The sequence below is a fragment of the Lolium rigidum genome, chromosome 5 (assembly GCF_022539505.1).
Source record: "Lolium rigidum isolate FL_2022 chromosome 5, APGP_CSIRO_Lrig_0.1, whole genome shotgun sequence".
In the NCBI taxonomy this organism is placed as follows: Eukaryota; Viridiplantae; Streptophyta; class Magnoliopsida; order Poales; family Poaceae; genus Lolium; species Lolium rigidum.
In genome coordinates, this window is record NC_061512.1 from 119,419,498 (window position 1) to 119,432,578 (window position 13,081).

The following is a 13,081-nucleotide window of genomic DNA, read 5'->3' on the forward strand; positions in this document are numbered from 1 at the left end:
ATATGGCCACGAGCCAATTGAAGCCAGTAGTGGCGGTTTCTTTATGTTCCCCCTTGGAGGACCAACAGGGCTATAATTACCAGCTGGATTTTTCAGTTTGCGTGATTGAGTGTGCGCGAGAGTGTTATTTCTTGGCAGCGAACATACGGAAACCAACAATACTTAGGTTTCCTCATTTTGCAATGTTCTAATTTGTGTAAACCATGTTTCAAACTATGTATTAGTTTGTGCAAACCATGTTCCCAATTATGCATTAGTTTCTGTAAAACCATGTTCCCAATATGTATTAGTTTGTGTAATGTTTGGAACTATGTTTATAAATGGAGAAGAGGAAAAAAAACAAGTAGAAAGAAAATGTGTCGGGCCACCGGAGGCACCCCAGGCGCAAACGGACGCGCGGACAAAAACGGACATTTTCGCATCCGCGGGCCGACGTAAACGGACGCGCGCGGACAATTTGGGCGTCGAAATGCATCGCCCATGCCCTAATGCAAGAGTTGCTCCTGGACCTGTATTCTGCACATGCATTGCCAGCATGCTCCTGATTTTTATGTGTTGTGGATTTGTCTCCTCTTAATTAGCCAACCAACATATCTACACATTTAATGCAGACCTAATTAAGTGGCCTAATAGGAACCGGTGGGCCTAAGCTGCTTGCTGAACCACTAAGCATGGACAAAGGCAGTATTTAACAACTTTGTAATGAGTGTTCATTCTGTTCAACAAATCTATACAGAAATGAACTTAGTAAAATCTAGCACTTCCTCCAGATCATCGGTTGTTTCACATCATGCTGAGTCTTCTTTCGTTCTGTTTGGTGGAGTTTCAACTTCACATTAAAAACATCACAAGATTATGCTTCCACAAAAGTGGTGTGCATAGAGATATCTATTTATCGTCAAAAATATTAGTAACAACCAGCTTATTTTTTGTTATTCACCCATACACGCATCTGCATCAGATCCCCTGTTTGGCTACTTATTTACTTTTATCTTCATCATCGAACAGACAAACAAAACTGTAAGAACACCTTTTGTGCTTCATCTTCTAAGACATTGCTTGATATTGTTCCATTGCAAAGGAGATTGCTATTCGAGTTCATGATCGATACAATTATTGATGATTTATGCATTGAAGTCACACACAACAACTAGAAGGAGAATGTTAGTTCCTTTTCCAGTACCATGTGCATTTTTGTCATGGAAATGCGAATCTTACAGTGAATACTTAATGCATGCATAAATAGTAAAAACATTGGCGACAGAAACACCTGGTCTACATATTAATATTATCTGACATGCGTACAATGTGAACTGCAAATTTTGTTTGTTCTTGGCTTCACTTATGCCTATTTTCTGGTTTTGCCACTGCCTTGTATCCTTTTAGCAGTAAAATTGCCAATATCAACATCAAGTGGTTTGTTAATGCTATTGCATGGTGCATGAATAGAGAACATGAACCAAGTAGTGAATTGAGTGTGATAACTTTGTTTGCACTCTATTGCCTAACAACTCATATTCCATAATTGCAGTTTTCTCCTTCAAACAATTTTTTTCCATCATCTTGCTGGTTACAATTGGTTATGTAATCGCTACATTGTAGCGATATATTGCCTCATACAACAGGCTTGTATGTCATGTAGGTGTCCCATGTGGAGGCCTTTCGACATGTTTCATCAATCCTCAAAGAGTACGGACTTTGCCATACCGGAGATTTCTTGGACACTCTGAACCTGTATGACTCTTTGTATTGCTTCACACAATATAATTTCCTATGTGAATAAATGGTTATTTTCTGATTATTTTATGTCCTCCATTTCTTGAAGCCGGCCTTATGACTGCAGAAAGTCAAGCGGAGAGTCATGCAAAGGTGTGTCAGGCTCAAGCGATTCATTTTATATTAGATAAACTGATCCCTAATCTAATCCCCTTTTCAAAAATGGATAATAGGGCTTACAGATGCAAACATGGCAGTTACGGGAACGGCCAATCTGGATGCTGCAGAGGAAAAGGTAAAGATAATCAAATTTGGGGTTGATCTAGTTTTGGATAGACTGATGGTGTTGGGTAACGCAATCTATAAGAATATTTGCCCTTTCCTTGTTCTAATTATTTTACATCAACATTTCAATTTTTTTGTAAAGAAGTAATTTTTTTACAAATTGAATGATTTCAGATACATAATAAAATCTTTGTTTTTTAGGCGCATTTTCTTGACTTTTGACCGTGCTCATCATGCCCTAATATCGAGTCCAGATCACAACTGTTGGAAATGACAGCCTCTCCCTCATGGCACGGTAGCACATTACACAAACAGAGGTAGCCCATTATACCTTAATACTGATTTTGGTGCAGCAGCACCAAGCAGCTTTGCCTACACCTTATGGCAGCACAAATGGGTCACTAACTAGAGCACAAAGTGATGGTTTTGGTGCTGCAAAGCTGAGCAGCTTTGTAGAACTGTATTCAGCCAACATGTATTCATATTCTAATGGACTTTGGCTACTGAACCTGGATAGGTTCAAGCTGCTTTTACTGCTCATTAAATGAGCTACACAAGTACACAATACCTAATGTGTGTTTACACACACATGTATTTTTCGCGAAAACGCAAAAGCCTTGCGTTTCGATGCATTGATAGATAAGAAGGTTATATGTACAAGTCCCTGGAAGGACATACACCCCGCCTTACAACTCGACCCAAGAAGAAGAAAGCCCTATTCTAGGGGAGTAGCTGGCGGACACCCGGGCTCCCGCGTCCGCCCATTGCCGTGCCTCGGCCCTGATGTCGTTGAACAGGGATGCCACCAAAGGTTGCGCGTTGTCGAAGACCGCAACATTCCGGTGTTTCCAAATCCACCATGCAGTAAGCATGATTATCGATGAAGTGCCCTTGCGCAGCTGGCGAGGGGCGGTCCGCACCACCAGCGACCACCACTCAGCGAAGTCACCCTCAACCGTGGGAGGACCTGAGGTGGATGGAATCCACTAGAAGATCTCGTACTAGACCGTCCTGGAGAAAGAGCACCCAATGAGTAGGTGCGTCATGGTCTCCACGGAGCGGGCATCTAGGCGCGTGCGGTAAACCACGCCGCGCTAGCCTTTCGCCCGTCCAACACCTATCGAGGCAGGCCAGCTAGATAAAGAACTTCACTCTTGGTGGCGCCCAGGATTTCCAATTCAGCCTCCAAGATCCTGAGATGACTGCTCCTGGAAGAGGGTGTCATACCAGGATCGAGACGTGTACTGGGCATCCGTTATCCAACGCCAAATCAGCCTATCCTGGTCCGTCGACAGTTGCATGCCCTGAGCCTGCCCCATAACTGCACGTACCGCCAGGGTGCAAGGGCGCTCGGCGCGCTAACTATGTCAGGGATCCAAGCACGTCCTATCAGCGCTTCGCGGCGTTTAGGCACCAACGCGTAGGCCTCAGGCACCACCTCCTTGAAGGACTTGCCATCCAGCCATCTGTCCTCCTAGAAGAGGGCGGATTCCCCATTGCCGACCACCATCGAAGTGGAGGCCGCAAAGACATCTAGTTTCACCTTCGAGAACTGCATATCGAGCCCTCGCTAAGGTCGCAGGCTGTACGCGTCCTCCAAATCCAATGCTCCCTGAGACTGATCGCGCAAGATTAGGGATCCCCAGGCCTCCAAGCCGCAAGTGGCCGGCACACCCTGGACCAGCTGACGTGGCAATGGCCACCGTTGGCGTCTCGCCCTACCGGCCCGGAGGAACCCTCGCAAGATCTTGTTGACCTGCTTCAGCCGTCTTCCTATTAAGGCTTAGTATCATCAGCTGGTGCAGCGGGATCGCTGCTAGTACCACCATGGATGCTGGGGAGTTTGTTAGCTAGCCGGCCCACCAGCGGTTGGAATGACGCAGCTGACAGCCTCCCGGACCTCCTCAGTGAATGCTGCCTCAAGCTGGGAAAGGTCCTCTGAGTGGGTGCCTAGAAAATCCAAGTCCAGCGAGTGTAGCCGGTCTGCCGAGGTGCCGAGCAGGCCCTCAAAGTGCGTAAAGGTCAAGTGCGTAAAGGTCGCTTCAGCCATGGCCACATGGTTAGAGACAACCGCGCATCCACTTGCAGGCTATGAATCACGTTCTTTTGGCGCATGTATGCCGCGTGCTGATGGAAGAAGGCTGTGTTGGCGTCCCCCTCCCTCAGCCATGCAATCTTAGTTCGTTGGCGGGCCATCGTGCGCTCGAGGGAGGCCAGGCTGAAGTAGGCATGCTTAAGGTGGGCCCGGAGTCGACACTCGTCCGGAGACAATTGCCGTGATTCCATGGCGATGTCCAGCCTCAGCACCACCTCCCGCAGTATCATCAGCTGCAGTTTGACACAACCGACCTTCTTGGCGCTCCAGCTCAAAAGGCTGCGCACCGTGCGTTTCAATTTTGCGGTGAGCCTCCGGAAGGGGTCCGGGTCTCCCTCAACAACATCCCAGGCGTTCTGAACCACCTCACTAAACCCATCCAACTTCAGCCAAAACCGTTTAAACTAGAGCCGTTTTTGCTCCGCCGACCGTGTGGTACGGTCTAGGAGGAGAGGGCAATGGTCCGCCACCACCGTCGCCAAGCAGTGCAACGTGCATCTATTGTGGAGCTCCTCCCAGGCAACCATGACAAACACCCGATCAAGCCGAACGAGGGTAGGAGTTTCCCTCTCGTTGGACCAAGTGTAGCGTCGCCCGTGCAGGTAGATCTCTTTGAGCTCGCAGCAGGAAGCGACGGAATCTGCCCATCATCCTGCGGTTTAGATTCCCGTGGTTCTTATCTTCATCACGGTAGATCATATTGAAATCCTCGCATAGAGCTCATGGTCCCTGGTGAATCCCGCAGATGTCGAGAAGTTCAGCGAGGAAGGCGACCTTGTCAACCTCAGCAACCACCACCATGGTTCCCCCCTAGGGAGACACCCTCGCCGTGACACTGTTAGCACTGAAATGCGCGCTATCTAGCTGCACCAATCTGCTCACCCATGCCACAATCACCACACCTCGCGTGTCAGTCGTTGGCAAGCAGCAGAAGTAAGCATCAAAATCCGCGCCTAGCTTCTCCATAACAATGGCATGAGTTACAACTGAAAGCTTAGTCTCCTAAAGGCATACAATGGACACACTCGAAGTACCCACTACACTCCTAACATCCGTACGCCGTTCGCGATCATTAAGGCCTCGCACATTGGCCACCATTATCTTTGGTTCGTACAACATTGGAACTGCGCTAGCACACCCGTAGATCAACGTCAGGGCCACCCCCTTCAACAGACATCGAATGCGTTTTTCCTGATCATCAAGCGACTACCAACATAACTTCTTTTTTTGCGGAGAAGGGAAAGCTAAACTCTGTCAACAACCTTGAAGTGCTCTCCATCACACACAAGCATGAAGGCATTGTCCGCCAGAAGCTGTAATCTTGACACCCTCGCCCTCAAAGCAGCTTTGGTTCATCGACTCCACTTCAGCAGATGTCATCATCTTCTTCACTGGAATCAGCCAGGATCCGGCCACAACAGTAGTGGTGGAGCTTGAGCTAAGGCCTCCAAGGAAATCACCTTCATACTCATATTTTCTTTTTTGCAATCCATTGAGCAAGGAAGTAGGTTGTCTTCTGCCAGATGACCTGTAAACCCATCCATGGGGTACGATTAAAGCATAGCTCATTAGTAGTGAGCCAGATAACCCATAATACTGCAGCATTGATCATATTAAGCATTTTATGAGTTTTATTCTGCTCCCAGAAAGCAGCCAAGGATTCTATTGAAACCTGGGAGGATCCTAACCTAGTCACATGCAAAATCTCTTGCCAAATAGCTCTAGCAACCACACTCAAAAAACAGTTGTGTACTTGTTTTAGGTTCATTGCAAAAGACACAAGTCAGATCATCCACGTTTGGTCTCTTAACTTGATTATCTCTAGTGAGAATCCTATTATGAGACAACAGCCATAAGAAGTGAATTTTTGGTGGTACTTTAATTTTCCACACATTTTGTATATAAACAAGTAAAATCCCCCTAAATTTGACCACTGCATATAGGGATTTCACACTATATAAGCCATTTGACTCAAGCTTCCATGTCAGATTAATCTGGAGGGTCTGTGCAATCTGCAATACCTCATACCATAACAACATTTGTTTGTGATCAAAGCATCTTCTAAAGGTCACTTTAAGCTGTGCCCCATCCCACAACTCAGCAATAGTGCCATTCTGAAATAATTTCCTAGTATTGAATTGCAAGACTGGAAGATCCAAACCAGCGGTCCTCCCAGATTTGATCTTCTTACCATTCCCCACTTTCCATTGATACCCAAGCTTAGCAGCTTTAGCTTCCCAAACAACTCCTTTCCAAAATGGTGAGACACCCACTAAGGTGGAGGAGAAAATGTTTGGATTATTGACATTATACTTATAATCTATCACTTGTTTCCAAAGTTTGATATCATCTAGCTGGTATCTTTTAATTCAGGAAGCAAGGAGGCACATGTTCATTTCAGCTAAGCTTGGAATGCTAGTCCTCCAAACTCCTTTTTTCGTGACACCAATCCCCAATTTGCTAAGTGATACTTATAGTGTCCCTCATAATTATCCCACAGACAATGGGCTACAGTGGGCCATCTGTGAGTTAATCAAGACTATTGCCCATTTAGGGAATTTTATAACACACAACAAATATAAAGGGATACTAGCAAGGGCACTTCTAACTAGCTCCAACTTGGCAGCATGGCTAAGAAGTTTTCCTCTCCAACCAGCAGCCTTTTTTAAATTTTTATCAATTATGGGCTGTAAGTCTTTTTTCTCAACTTCTTCTGGAACTTAAAGTCCGAGAGACCACCTGTGCCTCATGTTCATCAACCCTAATGGGAATTAGGTCACATTTGTGGAAGTTAATCCTCATCCCACACATTTTCTCAAAGCAATATATCATCTACTTTAAGTGGGTTGCAGAGGTTAGGTCATTTTTTCAAAAATAACAAAGTATCATCAGCATACTGCATGCTAACAACACAACACCAGTATTATTTAAGCCTTGCATCAAGCCATTCTTGTAAAAACATCAACCATGAAATTTGAAAGAATGGAGGAGGCAGGATCACCCTATCTCTGTCAAGAAAAACTCACTATTCTCATCATTTAATCTCACCCCCACAGAGCCTTTTTCTAGAATAGTTTTCAAAATATTAAGCCATCTGGAGCTAAAGCCCCCTTTTCCTTAACATTTCAAACAAAAAATCTCTATTGACTCTGTCATAAGCTTTCTCATAACCAAGTTTGAAGATAAAGCCAGACTGATCACTAATTTCATGTGCGCACACAACACTCTCTAGTATGTTACCTACCTTTAATAAAAGTTGTCTGGTTAGGAGAAATAAAGGCCTCACTAACCACACAAAACCTATTGGTTGCACATTTCAAAAAAAATTAAAACTGTAGTTAGTCAAAGCAATAGGCGCATCAACCTCTTTTGAAATCAAAGTCAACAGTGAAAAGTTCAACCGAAATAAATCCAACTCTAGTCATGAACCATTGCCATTAAATCATCTTTGATCAAATCCCAGAAGTGTTGATAAAATAAAAAGGAAAACAATCAGGGCCAGGGGCTCCTTCAGCATAAGAGCCAAAGATAGCTTCCCTGACATCATGCCATGTTCAGTAAAATCTGTGTGTAACATATTATAATGCTCAGGTGTAACCATCTCATCTTCATGCCAGAAGTCATCTACCAAATCAATGTCTAGTCTATTTTCATAACCAAACAATTTTTTATAGTAGTTAACAACAATGTCAAGCATACCTTTGTTATCTTCCACCATCCCATCAGAGCCTTCAAGCCCACTGATTTGCTTCTTCCTCCTTCTCTGGTTCGCTACAACATGGAAAAAAAAGCAGTGTTACAATCACCTTCAAGGATTATTCTTTTCCTCGATCTCTGTCTAGCTTTAATCTCTTCATTCTTCCAAATTTTAGTTAAATCAGAAGAAATGTCTATTATTCTTTTCTTAGAATTAGGAGACAAATGAGTGGATTCAGCAGCAATGTCCAGTAAGTCATACTCTCCCACCAACTCCCTATTATTCCTATTTTGACTAGCTTCAAGATTGGCATTCCAACCTCTCAAACCTTTTCTTGTATTCCTAATTTTAAACTGCCATCTATCAATAGATTTTTAAAGGGAACAAGGAGCTGACCAGAACTTGGCCACAACCTGATCAAACCCCTCTACTTGAAGCCACCATTTTTCAAACCTAAATTATTTAGTTTTTGGTGGCCTAATGGCACCAGTGTCAACAACCAGAGGTGTATGGTCACTCCCCACCCTTGGTTTAGCAGACACATTACTAAACATATTATCCCAGCAGGTAGATACAAAGACTATCAAGCAAATTCATAATCATATTCTCTTGGTTATTACCCCAAGTGAACTGTCTAGTGACATTTTTTATCTCCATGAGTCCAAATTTATTTATCCATTCATTAAACAAATCAGCCCAATGCTGATTAATATTCCCAGTGTTCTTCTCACAACTTTTTCTAATGAGATTGAAGTCTCCTCCAACTAATGTTGACCCCATCCAATTAGCATAAACATTATGCAACTCATTTATAAAATCTAGCTTATGGTCCTCATAAGCAGAACCATAGACTGAAATAATTATCCACATTATCCCATCCTTCTTATTTTTGATTAAGACAGAGACATAATATATATGAATGTCCCATCTAATAACATCAAAGAGGTCAACACTAATTCCAACAATAATACCCCCAGCTGTATCATTGGCAAAGAGCCAATTCCAACTGTATTTATCATAAGGGTCTAATTGTTTAAGCTGTGTTGGGGTGAATTCCACTTTTTTAGTTTCTGAGAAACAGATAATATCAGGGCATGTCTATCTAATGAGATCATGCACATGAATAAGCTTGTTAGGTCTATTCAGACCCCTAGGATTCCAAATTAAAGCAACTACCATTTTTTAAATCTTAGTTTTTTCCTACTCCTTCTCTTATCAGAGACCTCAATCCAAGCATTCTCATTAACATCTTGATCACTAATGTAATCAACATGCTCGCTCTCATGCATGCCATAGTTGGCATCACGGTGATCTTTTTGGAAATTATAAATTCTGTCCAGTTCCACATTTTTTATTGTATTAATGTTATCATCAATTTTAGTACTGCTACAACCCAGGTTAATACCTGCAGCTTTAGCTTTTCCATGCAACACCTCATTATCTAAAGCAGCAAAAGAATTGTTAGGCCAGAACGTTTGGATTTACCTAATGGGGCCTCCAGGTTCTTGACTTATTTTATATCCTGAGCCTTTTCAATAGCTGTTCTTCCATCCCTTTGGATCCTGCTGCTCATACGAGGCAAGCAAAAAAATAGTGATCAAGACTTCTCTTTACGGATGGGAATTCTTTTTATCTAGGATTTTCCTCATATCTGACGCACTCGACATCTACCATGGTTGGTTTGCCTTCCTTTGAAGCAGATATAAATAGCTACTTTAGCACTTGTTTGAGTTGCCTCCAAATGCATATCACCTATTGCAATGCCCACATCATTCCAACTATTTATATAAAAATTACAAACTATGTACAGACGATGTACAACAAGAACCAAAAATTACAAGAGTGTGCTAAGCCATGATGACAGGCTCTCATCAAGAGAACTTTTCACCCTATGCTTAAGCATGGTGATATCTAAGACAAAACCCACTTTCCAGCCCTTGAAAGAAGGTTATGCTCAAAAATCTAATTATTTCTTTGTTTCCAAATATTCCACCAAGCTAGGATTACCACCTCAGTAAAACAAGGACCCTTTGCAAACGCCAGACTCTCCTCTATGGAATAGTTCCTCCATTAAATCTGAAGATAAGTCCATATCCTGGAACAGGCATGTAAAGAACAAATGTTTCCAATCCTCAAGAACATGATGACATAGCACACAGTCATTATTATCTGTGACCTTCCACTGCCTCTGGATAAGCATATCCTTAGTGTTAATCCTGTCATGAAGAATCAGCCATGCAAAAAACTTGTGCTTGGACATACATTTAGACTTCCAGATAATTTTGGACAGCAAATGGTCATGCATCAATACAAACTGCTGTTTGTAGAAAGATCTAGAAGAGTTTATTCCATTATTAAACTGCCAGGACCAAATATCATTACCATCCTGGATAGGTGTAGTGATCAAGATATCTTGGAGCTGATTATACTCATCAAAAGCTTCCACAGATAAGGGCAAATGGAAAGCATCATGTGCAGCTAGTTAACTCAAAAACTCCTTAACGGAGATCAGTCTATCCTTAGCAAAAGAGTATAACCTTGGTAACTTTTCAGATAGAATGTCATCTTGCCACTTATCATCCCAAAATAAAGTAGAGGACCCTGAACAACCTTGCATAATGTCATGTCTCTCCACAAATCCACAAGGCCAATCACCCCTCTCCACCAAAAGACCCAGATAACGTCACAACATGTGGAACAGTATCATAATAGTATGATTCCTTGATCAACTTTACCCATGGCACATCAGCATTATTATAGAACTTATCCAAATGTTTCAAGAGCAAGGCCTTGTTTTGAAGTTGCAAGTTAATAATACCCAGCCCACCCTTGTCCTTTGGTTTACAAACCATACTCCAAGCAGCCAAAGAATTTACTCTCTCTTTGTTCTTATCCTTCCTCTGCAGACATCTTCTAGCTTTGTCAATTATTTCAATCACTCCCAAAGGAATGACCAAAGTGCACATGAAATAAGTAGAGAGAGATGACAAAACAGAGTTGACCAAAACCAAAATGTCCCCATAAGAGAGAAAAGACAGTAGCCGAAAGCACGGCATTCCAACTATGGTTCATCTTTGCCATCCTAATGTGTTTCCCATCAGTTTTTTTACCAAAAAGGGGCAAATGTAATAAAAAGTAGGCTTAATTAGCTTAATAACACAGCTGAACTGTGTAGCTTACAAGTAACATCAACATTGGGGCTTCACCAACGGGGCTTCCACATTATTGTTATTTCCTACACCTTAATGTTCTTAAATGTTTGTTGCATCTGAAATGTATTTGGTGCCTTTGAGAAAGATTCTGATAGAAGATGCAGTGTAACATAGTCTTTAGAAGCAATAACAAAAGCATGTTTCAGCTCAGATGTTTGTGCCATGCATTGTGCTGGTTCGATAGCTTTTTATGTTGCTTAGGCATGCTGCTTAAGTACTAAACTGCGGTAACATCATTCATATCTAATGAAACACCTTTGTTTTGTATTGATCAACATAAAACATCTCAAGAGAGAGGTGTTGGCTGGAAGTATAGATGTTTCTGTTCTTTTATGATGTACCTCTAATGTAATATTTGACAGGCTGTGAGAAAGAAAGGAGGCGGAGGATGGGATCCCACATATACAAAGAGAAGTTTTTACCCTTATTGGAGATCAGTATTACTAGCCCGGTTTCCTGTGAAGGTGTATCCAGCCTATGATCCTAGGTCTGGGCTTAAACCTGGACAACTCCGTGTCTGTGTGAGTAAAAAGTTAATGGCCAATTCATCTTCTCCATCTCCAAATCATAAACTTGGTCCAGCGCAAAAAATCTCGCCACTTAAAAGAAATAACCAACCCAGAAGGTGCTTTATCACTGCTGCTACTGGTGCATTCAGGCTCTTGAAGGCGCTAAAGTAGAGTAGAAAGGTATGCCAGGAGTTTTCATCTCCCTGTCCCAAGTTTTCTGAAGATGCCCCACATAAACGGACACTATTTAAGTCTGAAATGGGTCGCGCCCTTGGAGACCGGCTGCCATGTAAGAGGCAGCCGCTAAGGAAGCCCCTCTGTTTGCTGAGGGATCCATGCGGCCACTAGCTCGAGTTGTGGGGCTGTGGGGGTTCCTCAACCTCCACGTATTGATGCCAGGGGTGCCTTCGCCTTGCTCGTGCCGATGACTCCCTCTGCCCTCTCTCCCTAGTTTCCTCCATGGTTGGTGAACTCAAGGACCCCTTCAACCCGGACTTCCATCGAGCTGCTGAAGGATCCTTTGGAGTTCAACTGTTACGACCCTTTTACTGCACAGGCTTAAGCAATTGTAAATTCCATGGTGAAATTTTGTCACATTCAAAGTGTATATGCCAATGCGACTCAGGTTATCGTGATCATTTCTGTATTGATCATGGAGGATGTAACTCAATTTTTTATACGTCTACCAGGGTGGAGTTTCTTTAGAAGCTTATGCAGTAACCATTACTCTTGCTGTTCCGATCTTCTGAGCATGCTTTCCTCTGCAGAAACAATAGTTCTAATATTTGCCTGTTGCTTTTAATTCTCCTGTTAATAAGTAGAAAACAATTTTCCATTGCCTTGTTGATGGATACAATCTCATATCATGTGTCGTGTTCAGCTATTCTAATCTAAATTCAGAAGTTGATTGTCATAATTTGGAACTTGGCAGTTTATGCATATTCCCCCTGTTCATGCTTGGCTGGTTGAAGAGGAGAAGCAGGTGACAAGGAACTGTATGCTGACATGCATGAGTCATTGGTGCCTTGTGAACGTAGCAACATATGAAATAATTTCGAAGCAACTCTGAAGAACACTCGAGATCACAACAGTATCGAAGCTATCTGAATGTAGATCTTATTGCAAATTTGCAACCAGGGTGTCAGCAGGCGCTTACATGCTTTCAGTACTCACTCATTGAGGATAGTGGGAATGAGTGTTGTATCAAAGCCACGCAAATGGAGAATCCTCCCACTCCACCCCTTCACCTCCGGCGAAAGGTGCAGCTGCGTGAAGCCCGCACAACGGACGGAGCTGGTAGGGCTTGCTCTTTCGTGCGGCTAATCTTCCTTAGAGCATCTCCAGCCGCGTTCTCAAATCGTCCCCCAAAAAGATTTGAAGCGCGTCGGACAAAAATTCATGCCCAGCCGTACGCCCTAAAGTCTACTTCCGTCCGGCGGGGCCCAATACGGTGTTCGGCGCCTCGATGCCGTCTCCGCTACATAGGGTACGCTCCGGGCACGCTGGACACAAAGAAAAGCGTGATGGGCTCCCACCTGCCGGCCACTATTTCCATAACCGTTGGTTT

The 13,081-nt window shown here is 43.2% G+C and overlaps 1 long non-coding RNA gene across 1 annotated transcript; it reads left to right on the forward strand.

Annotated features, from left to right (window-relative positions):
- Positions 1-1,640: 1,640 nt before the first annotated feature.
- LOC124654528 lies at positions 1,641-12,253 on the forward strand. Its single transcript, XR_006988382.1, has 4 exons — positions 1,641-1,734; positions 1,826-1,869; positions 1,950-2,011; positions 11,368-12,253. It is a non-coding gene; the product is annotated as an uncharacterized LOC124654528 (long non-coding RNA).
- The last annotated feature ends 828 nt before the right edge of the window (positions 12,254-13,081 follow it).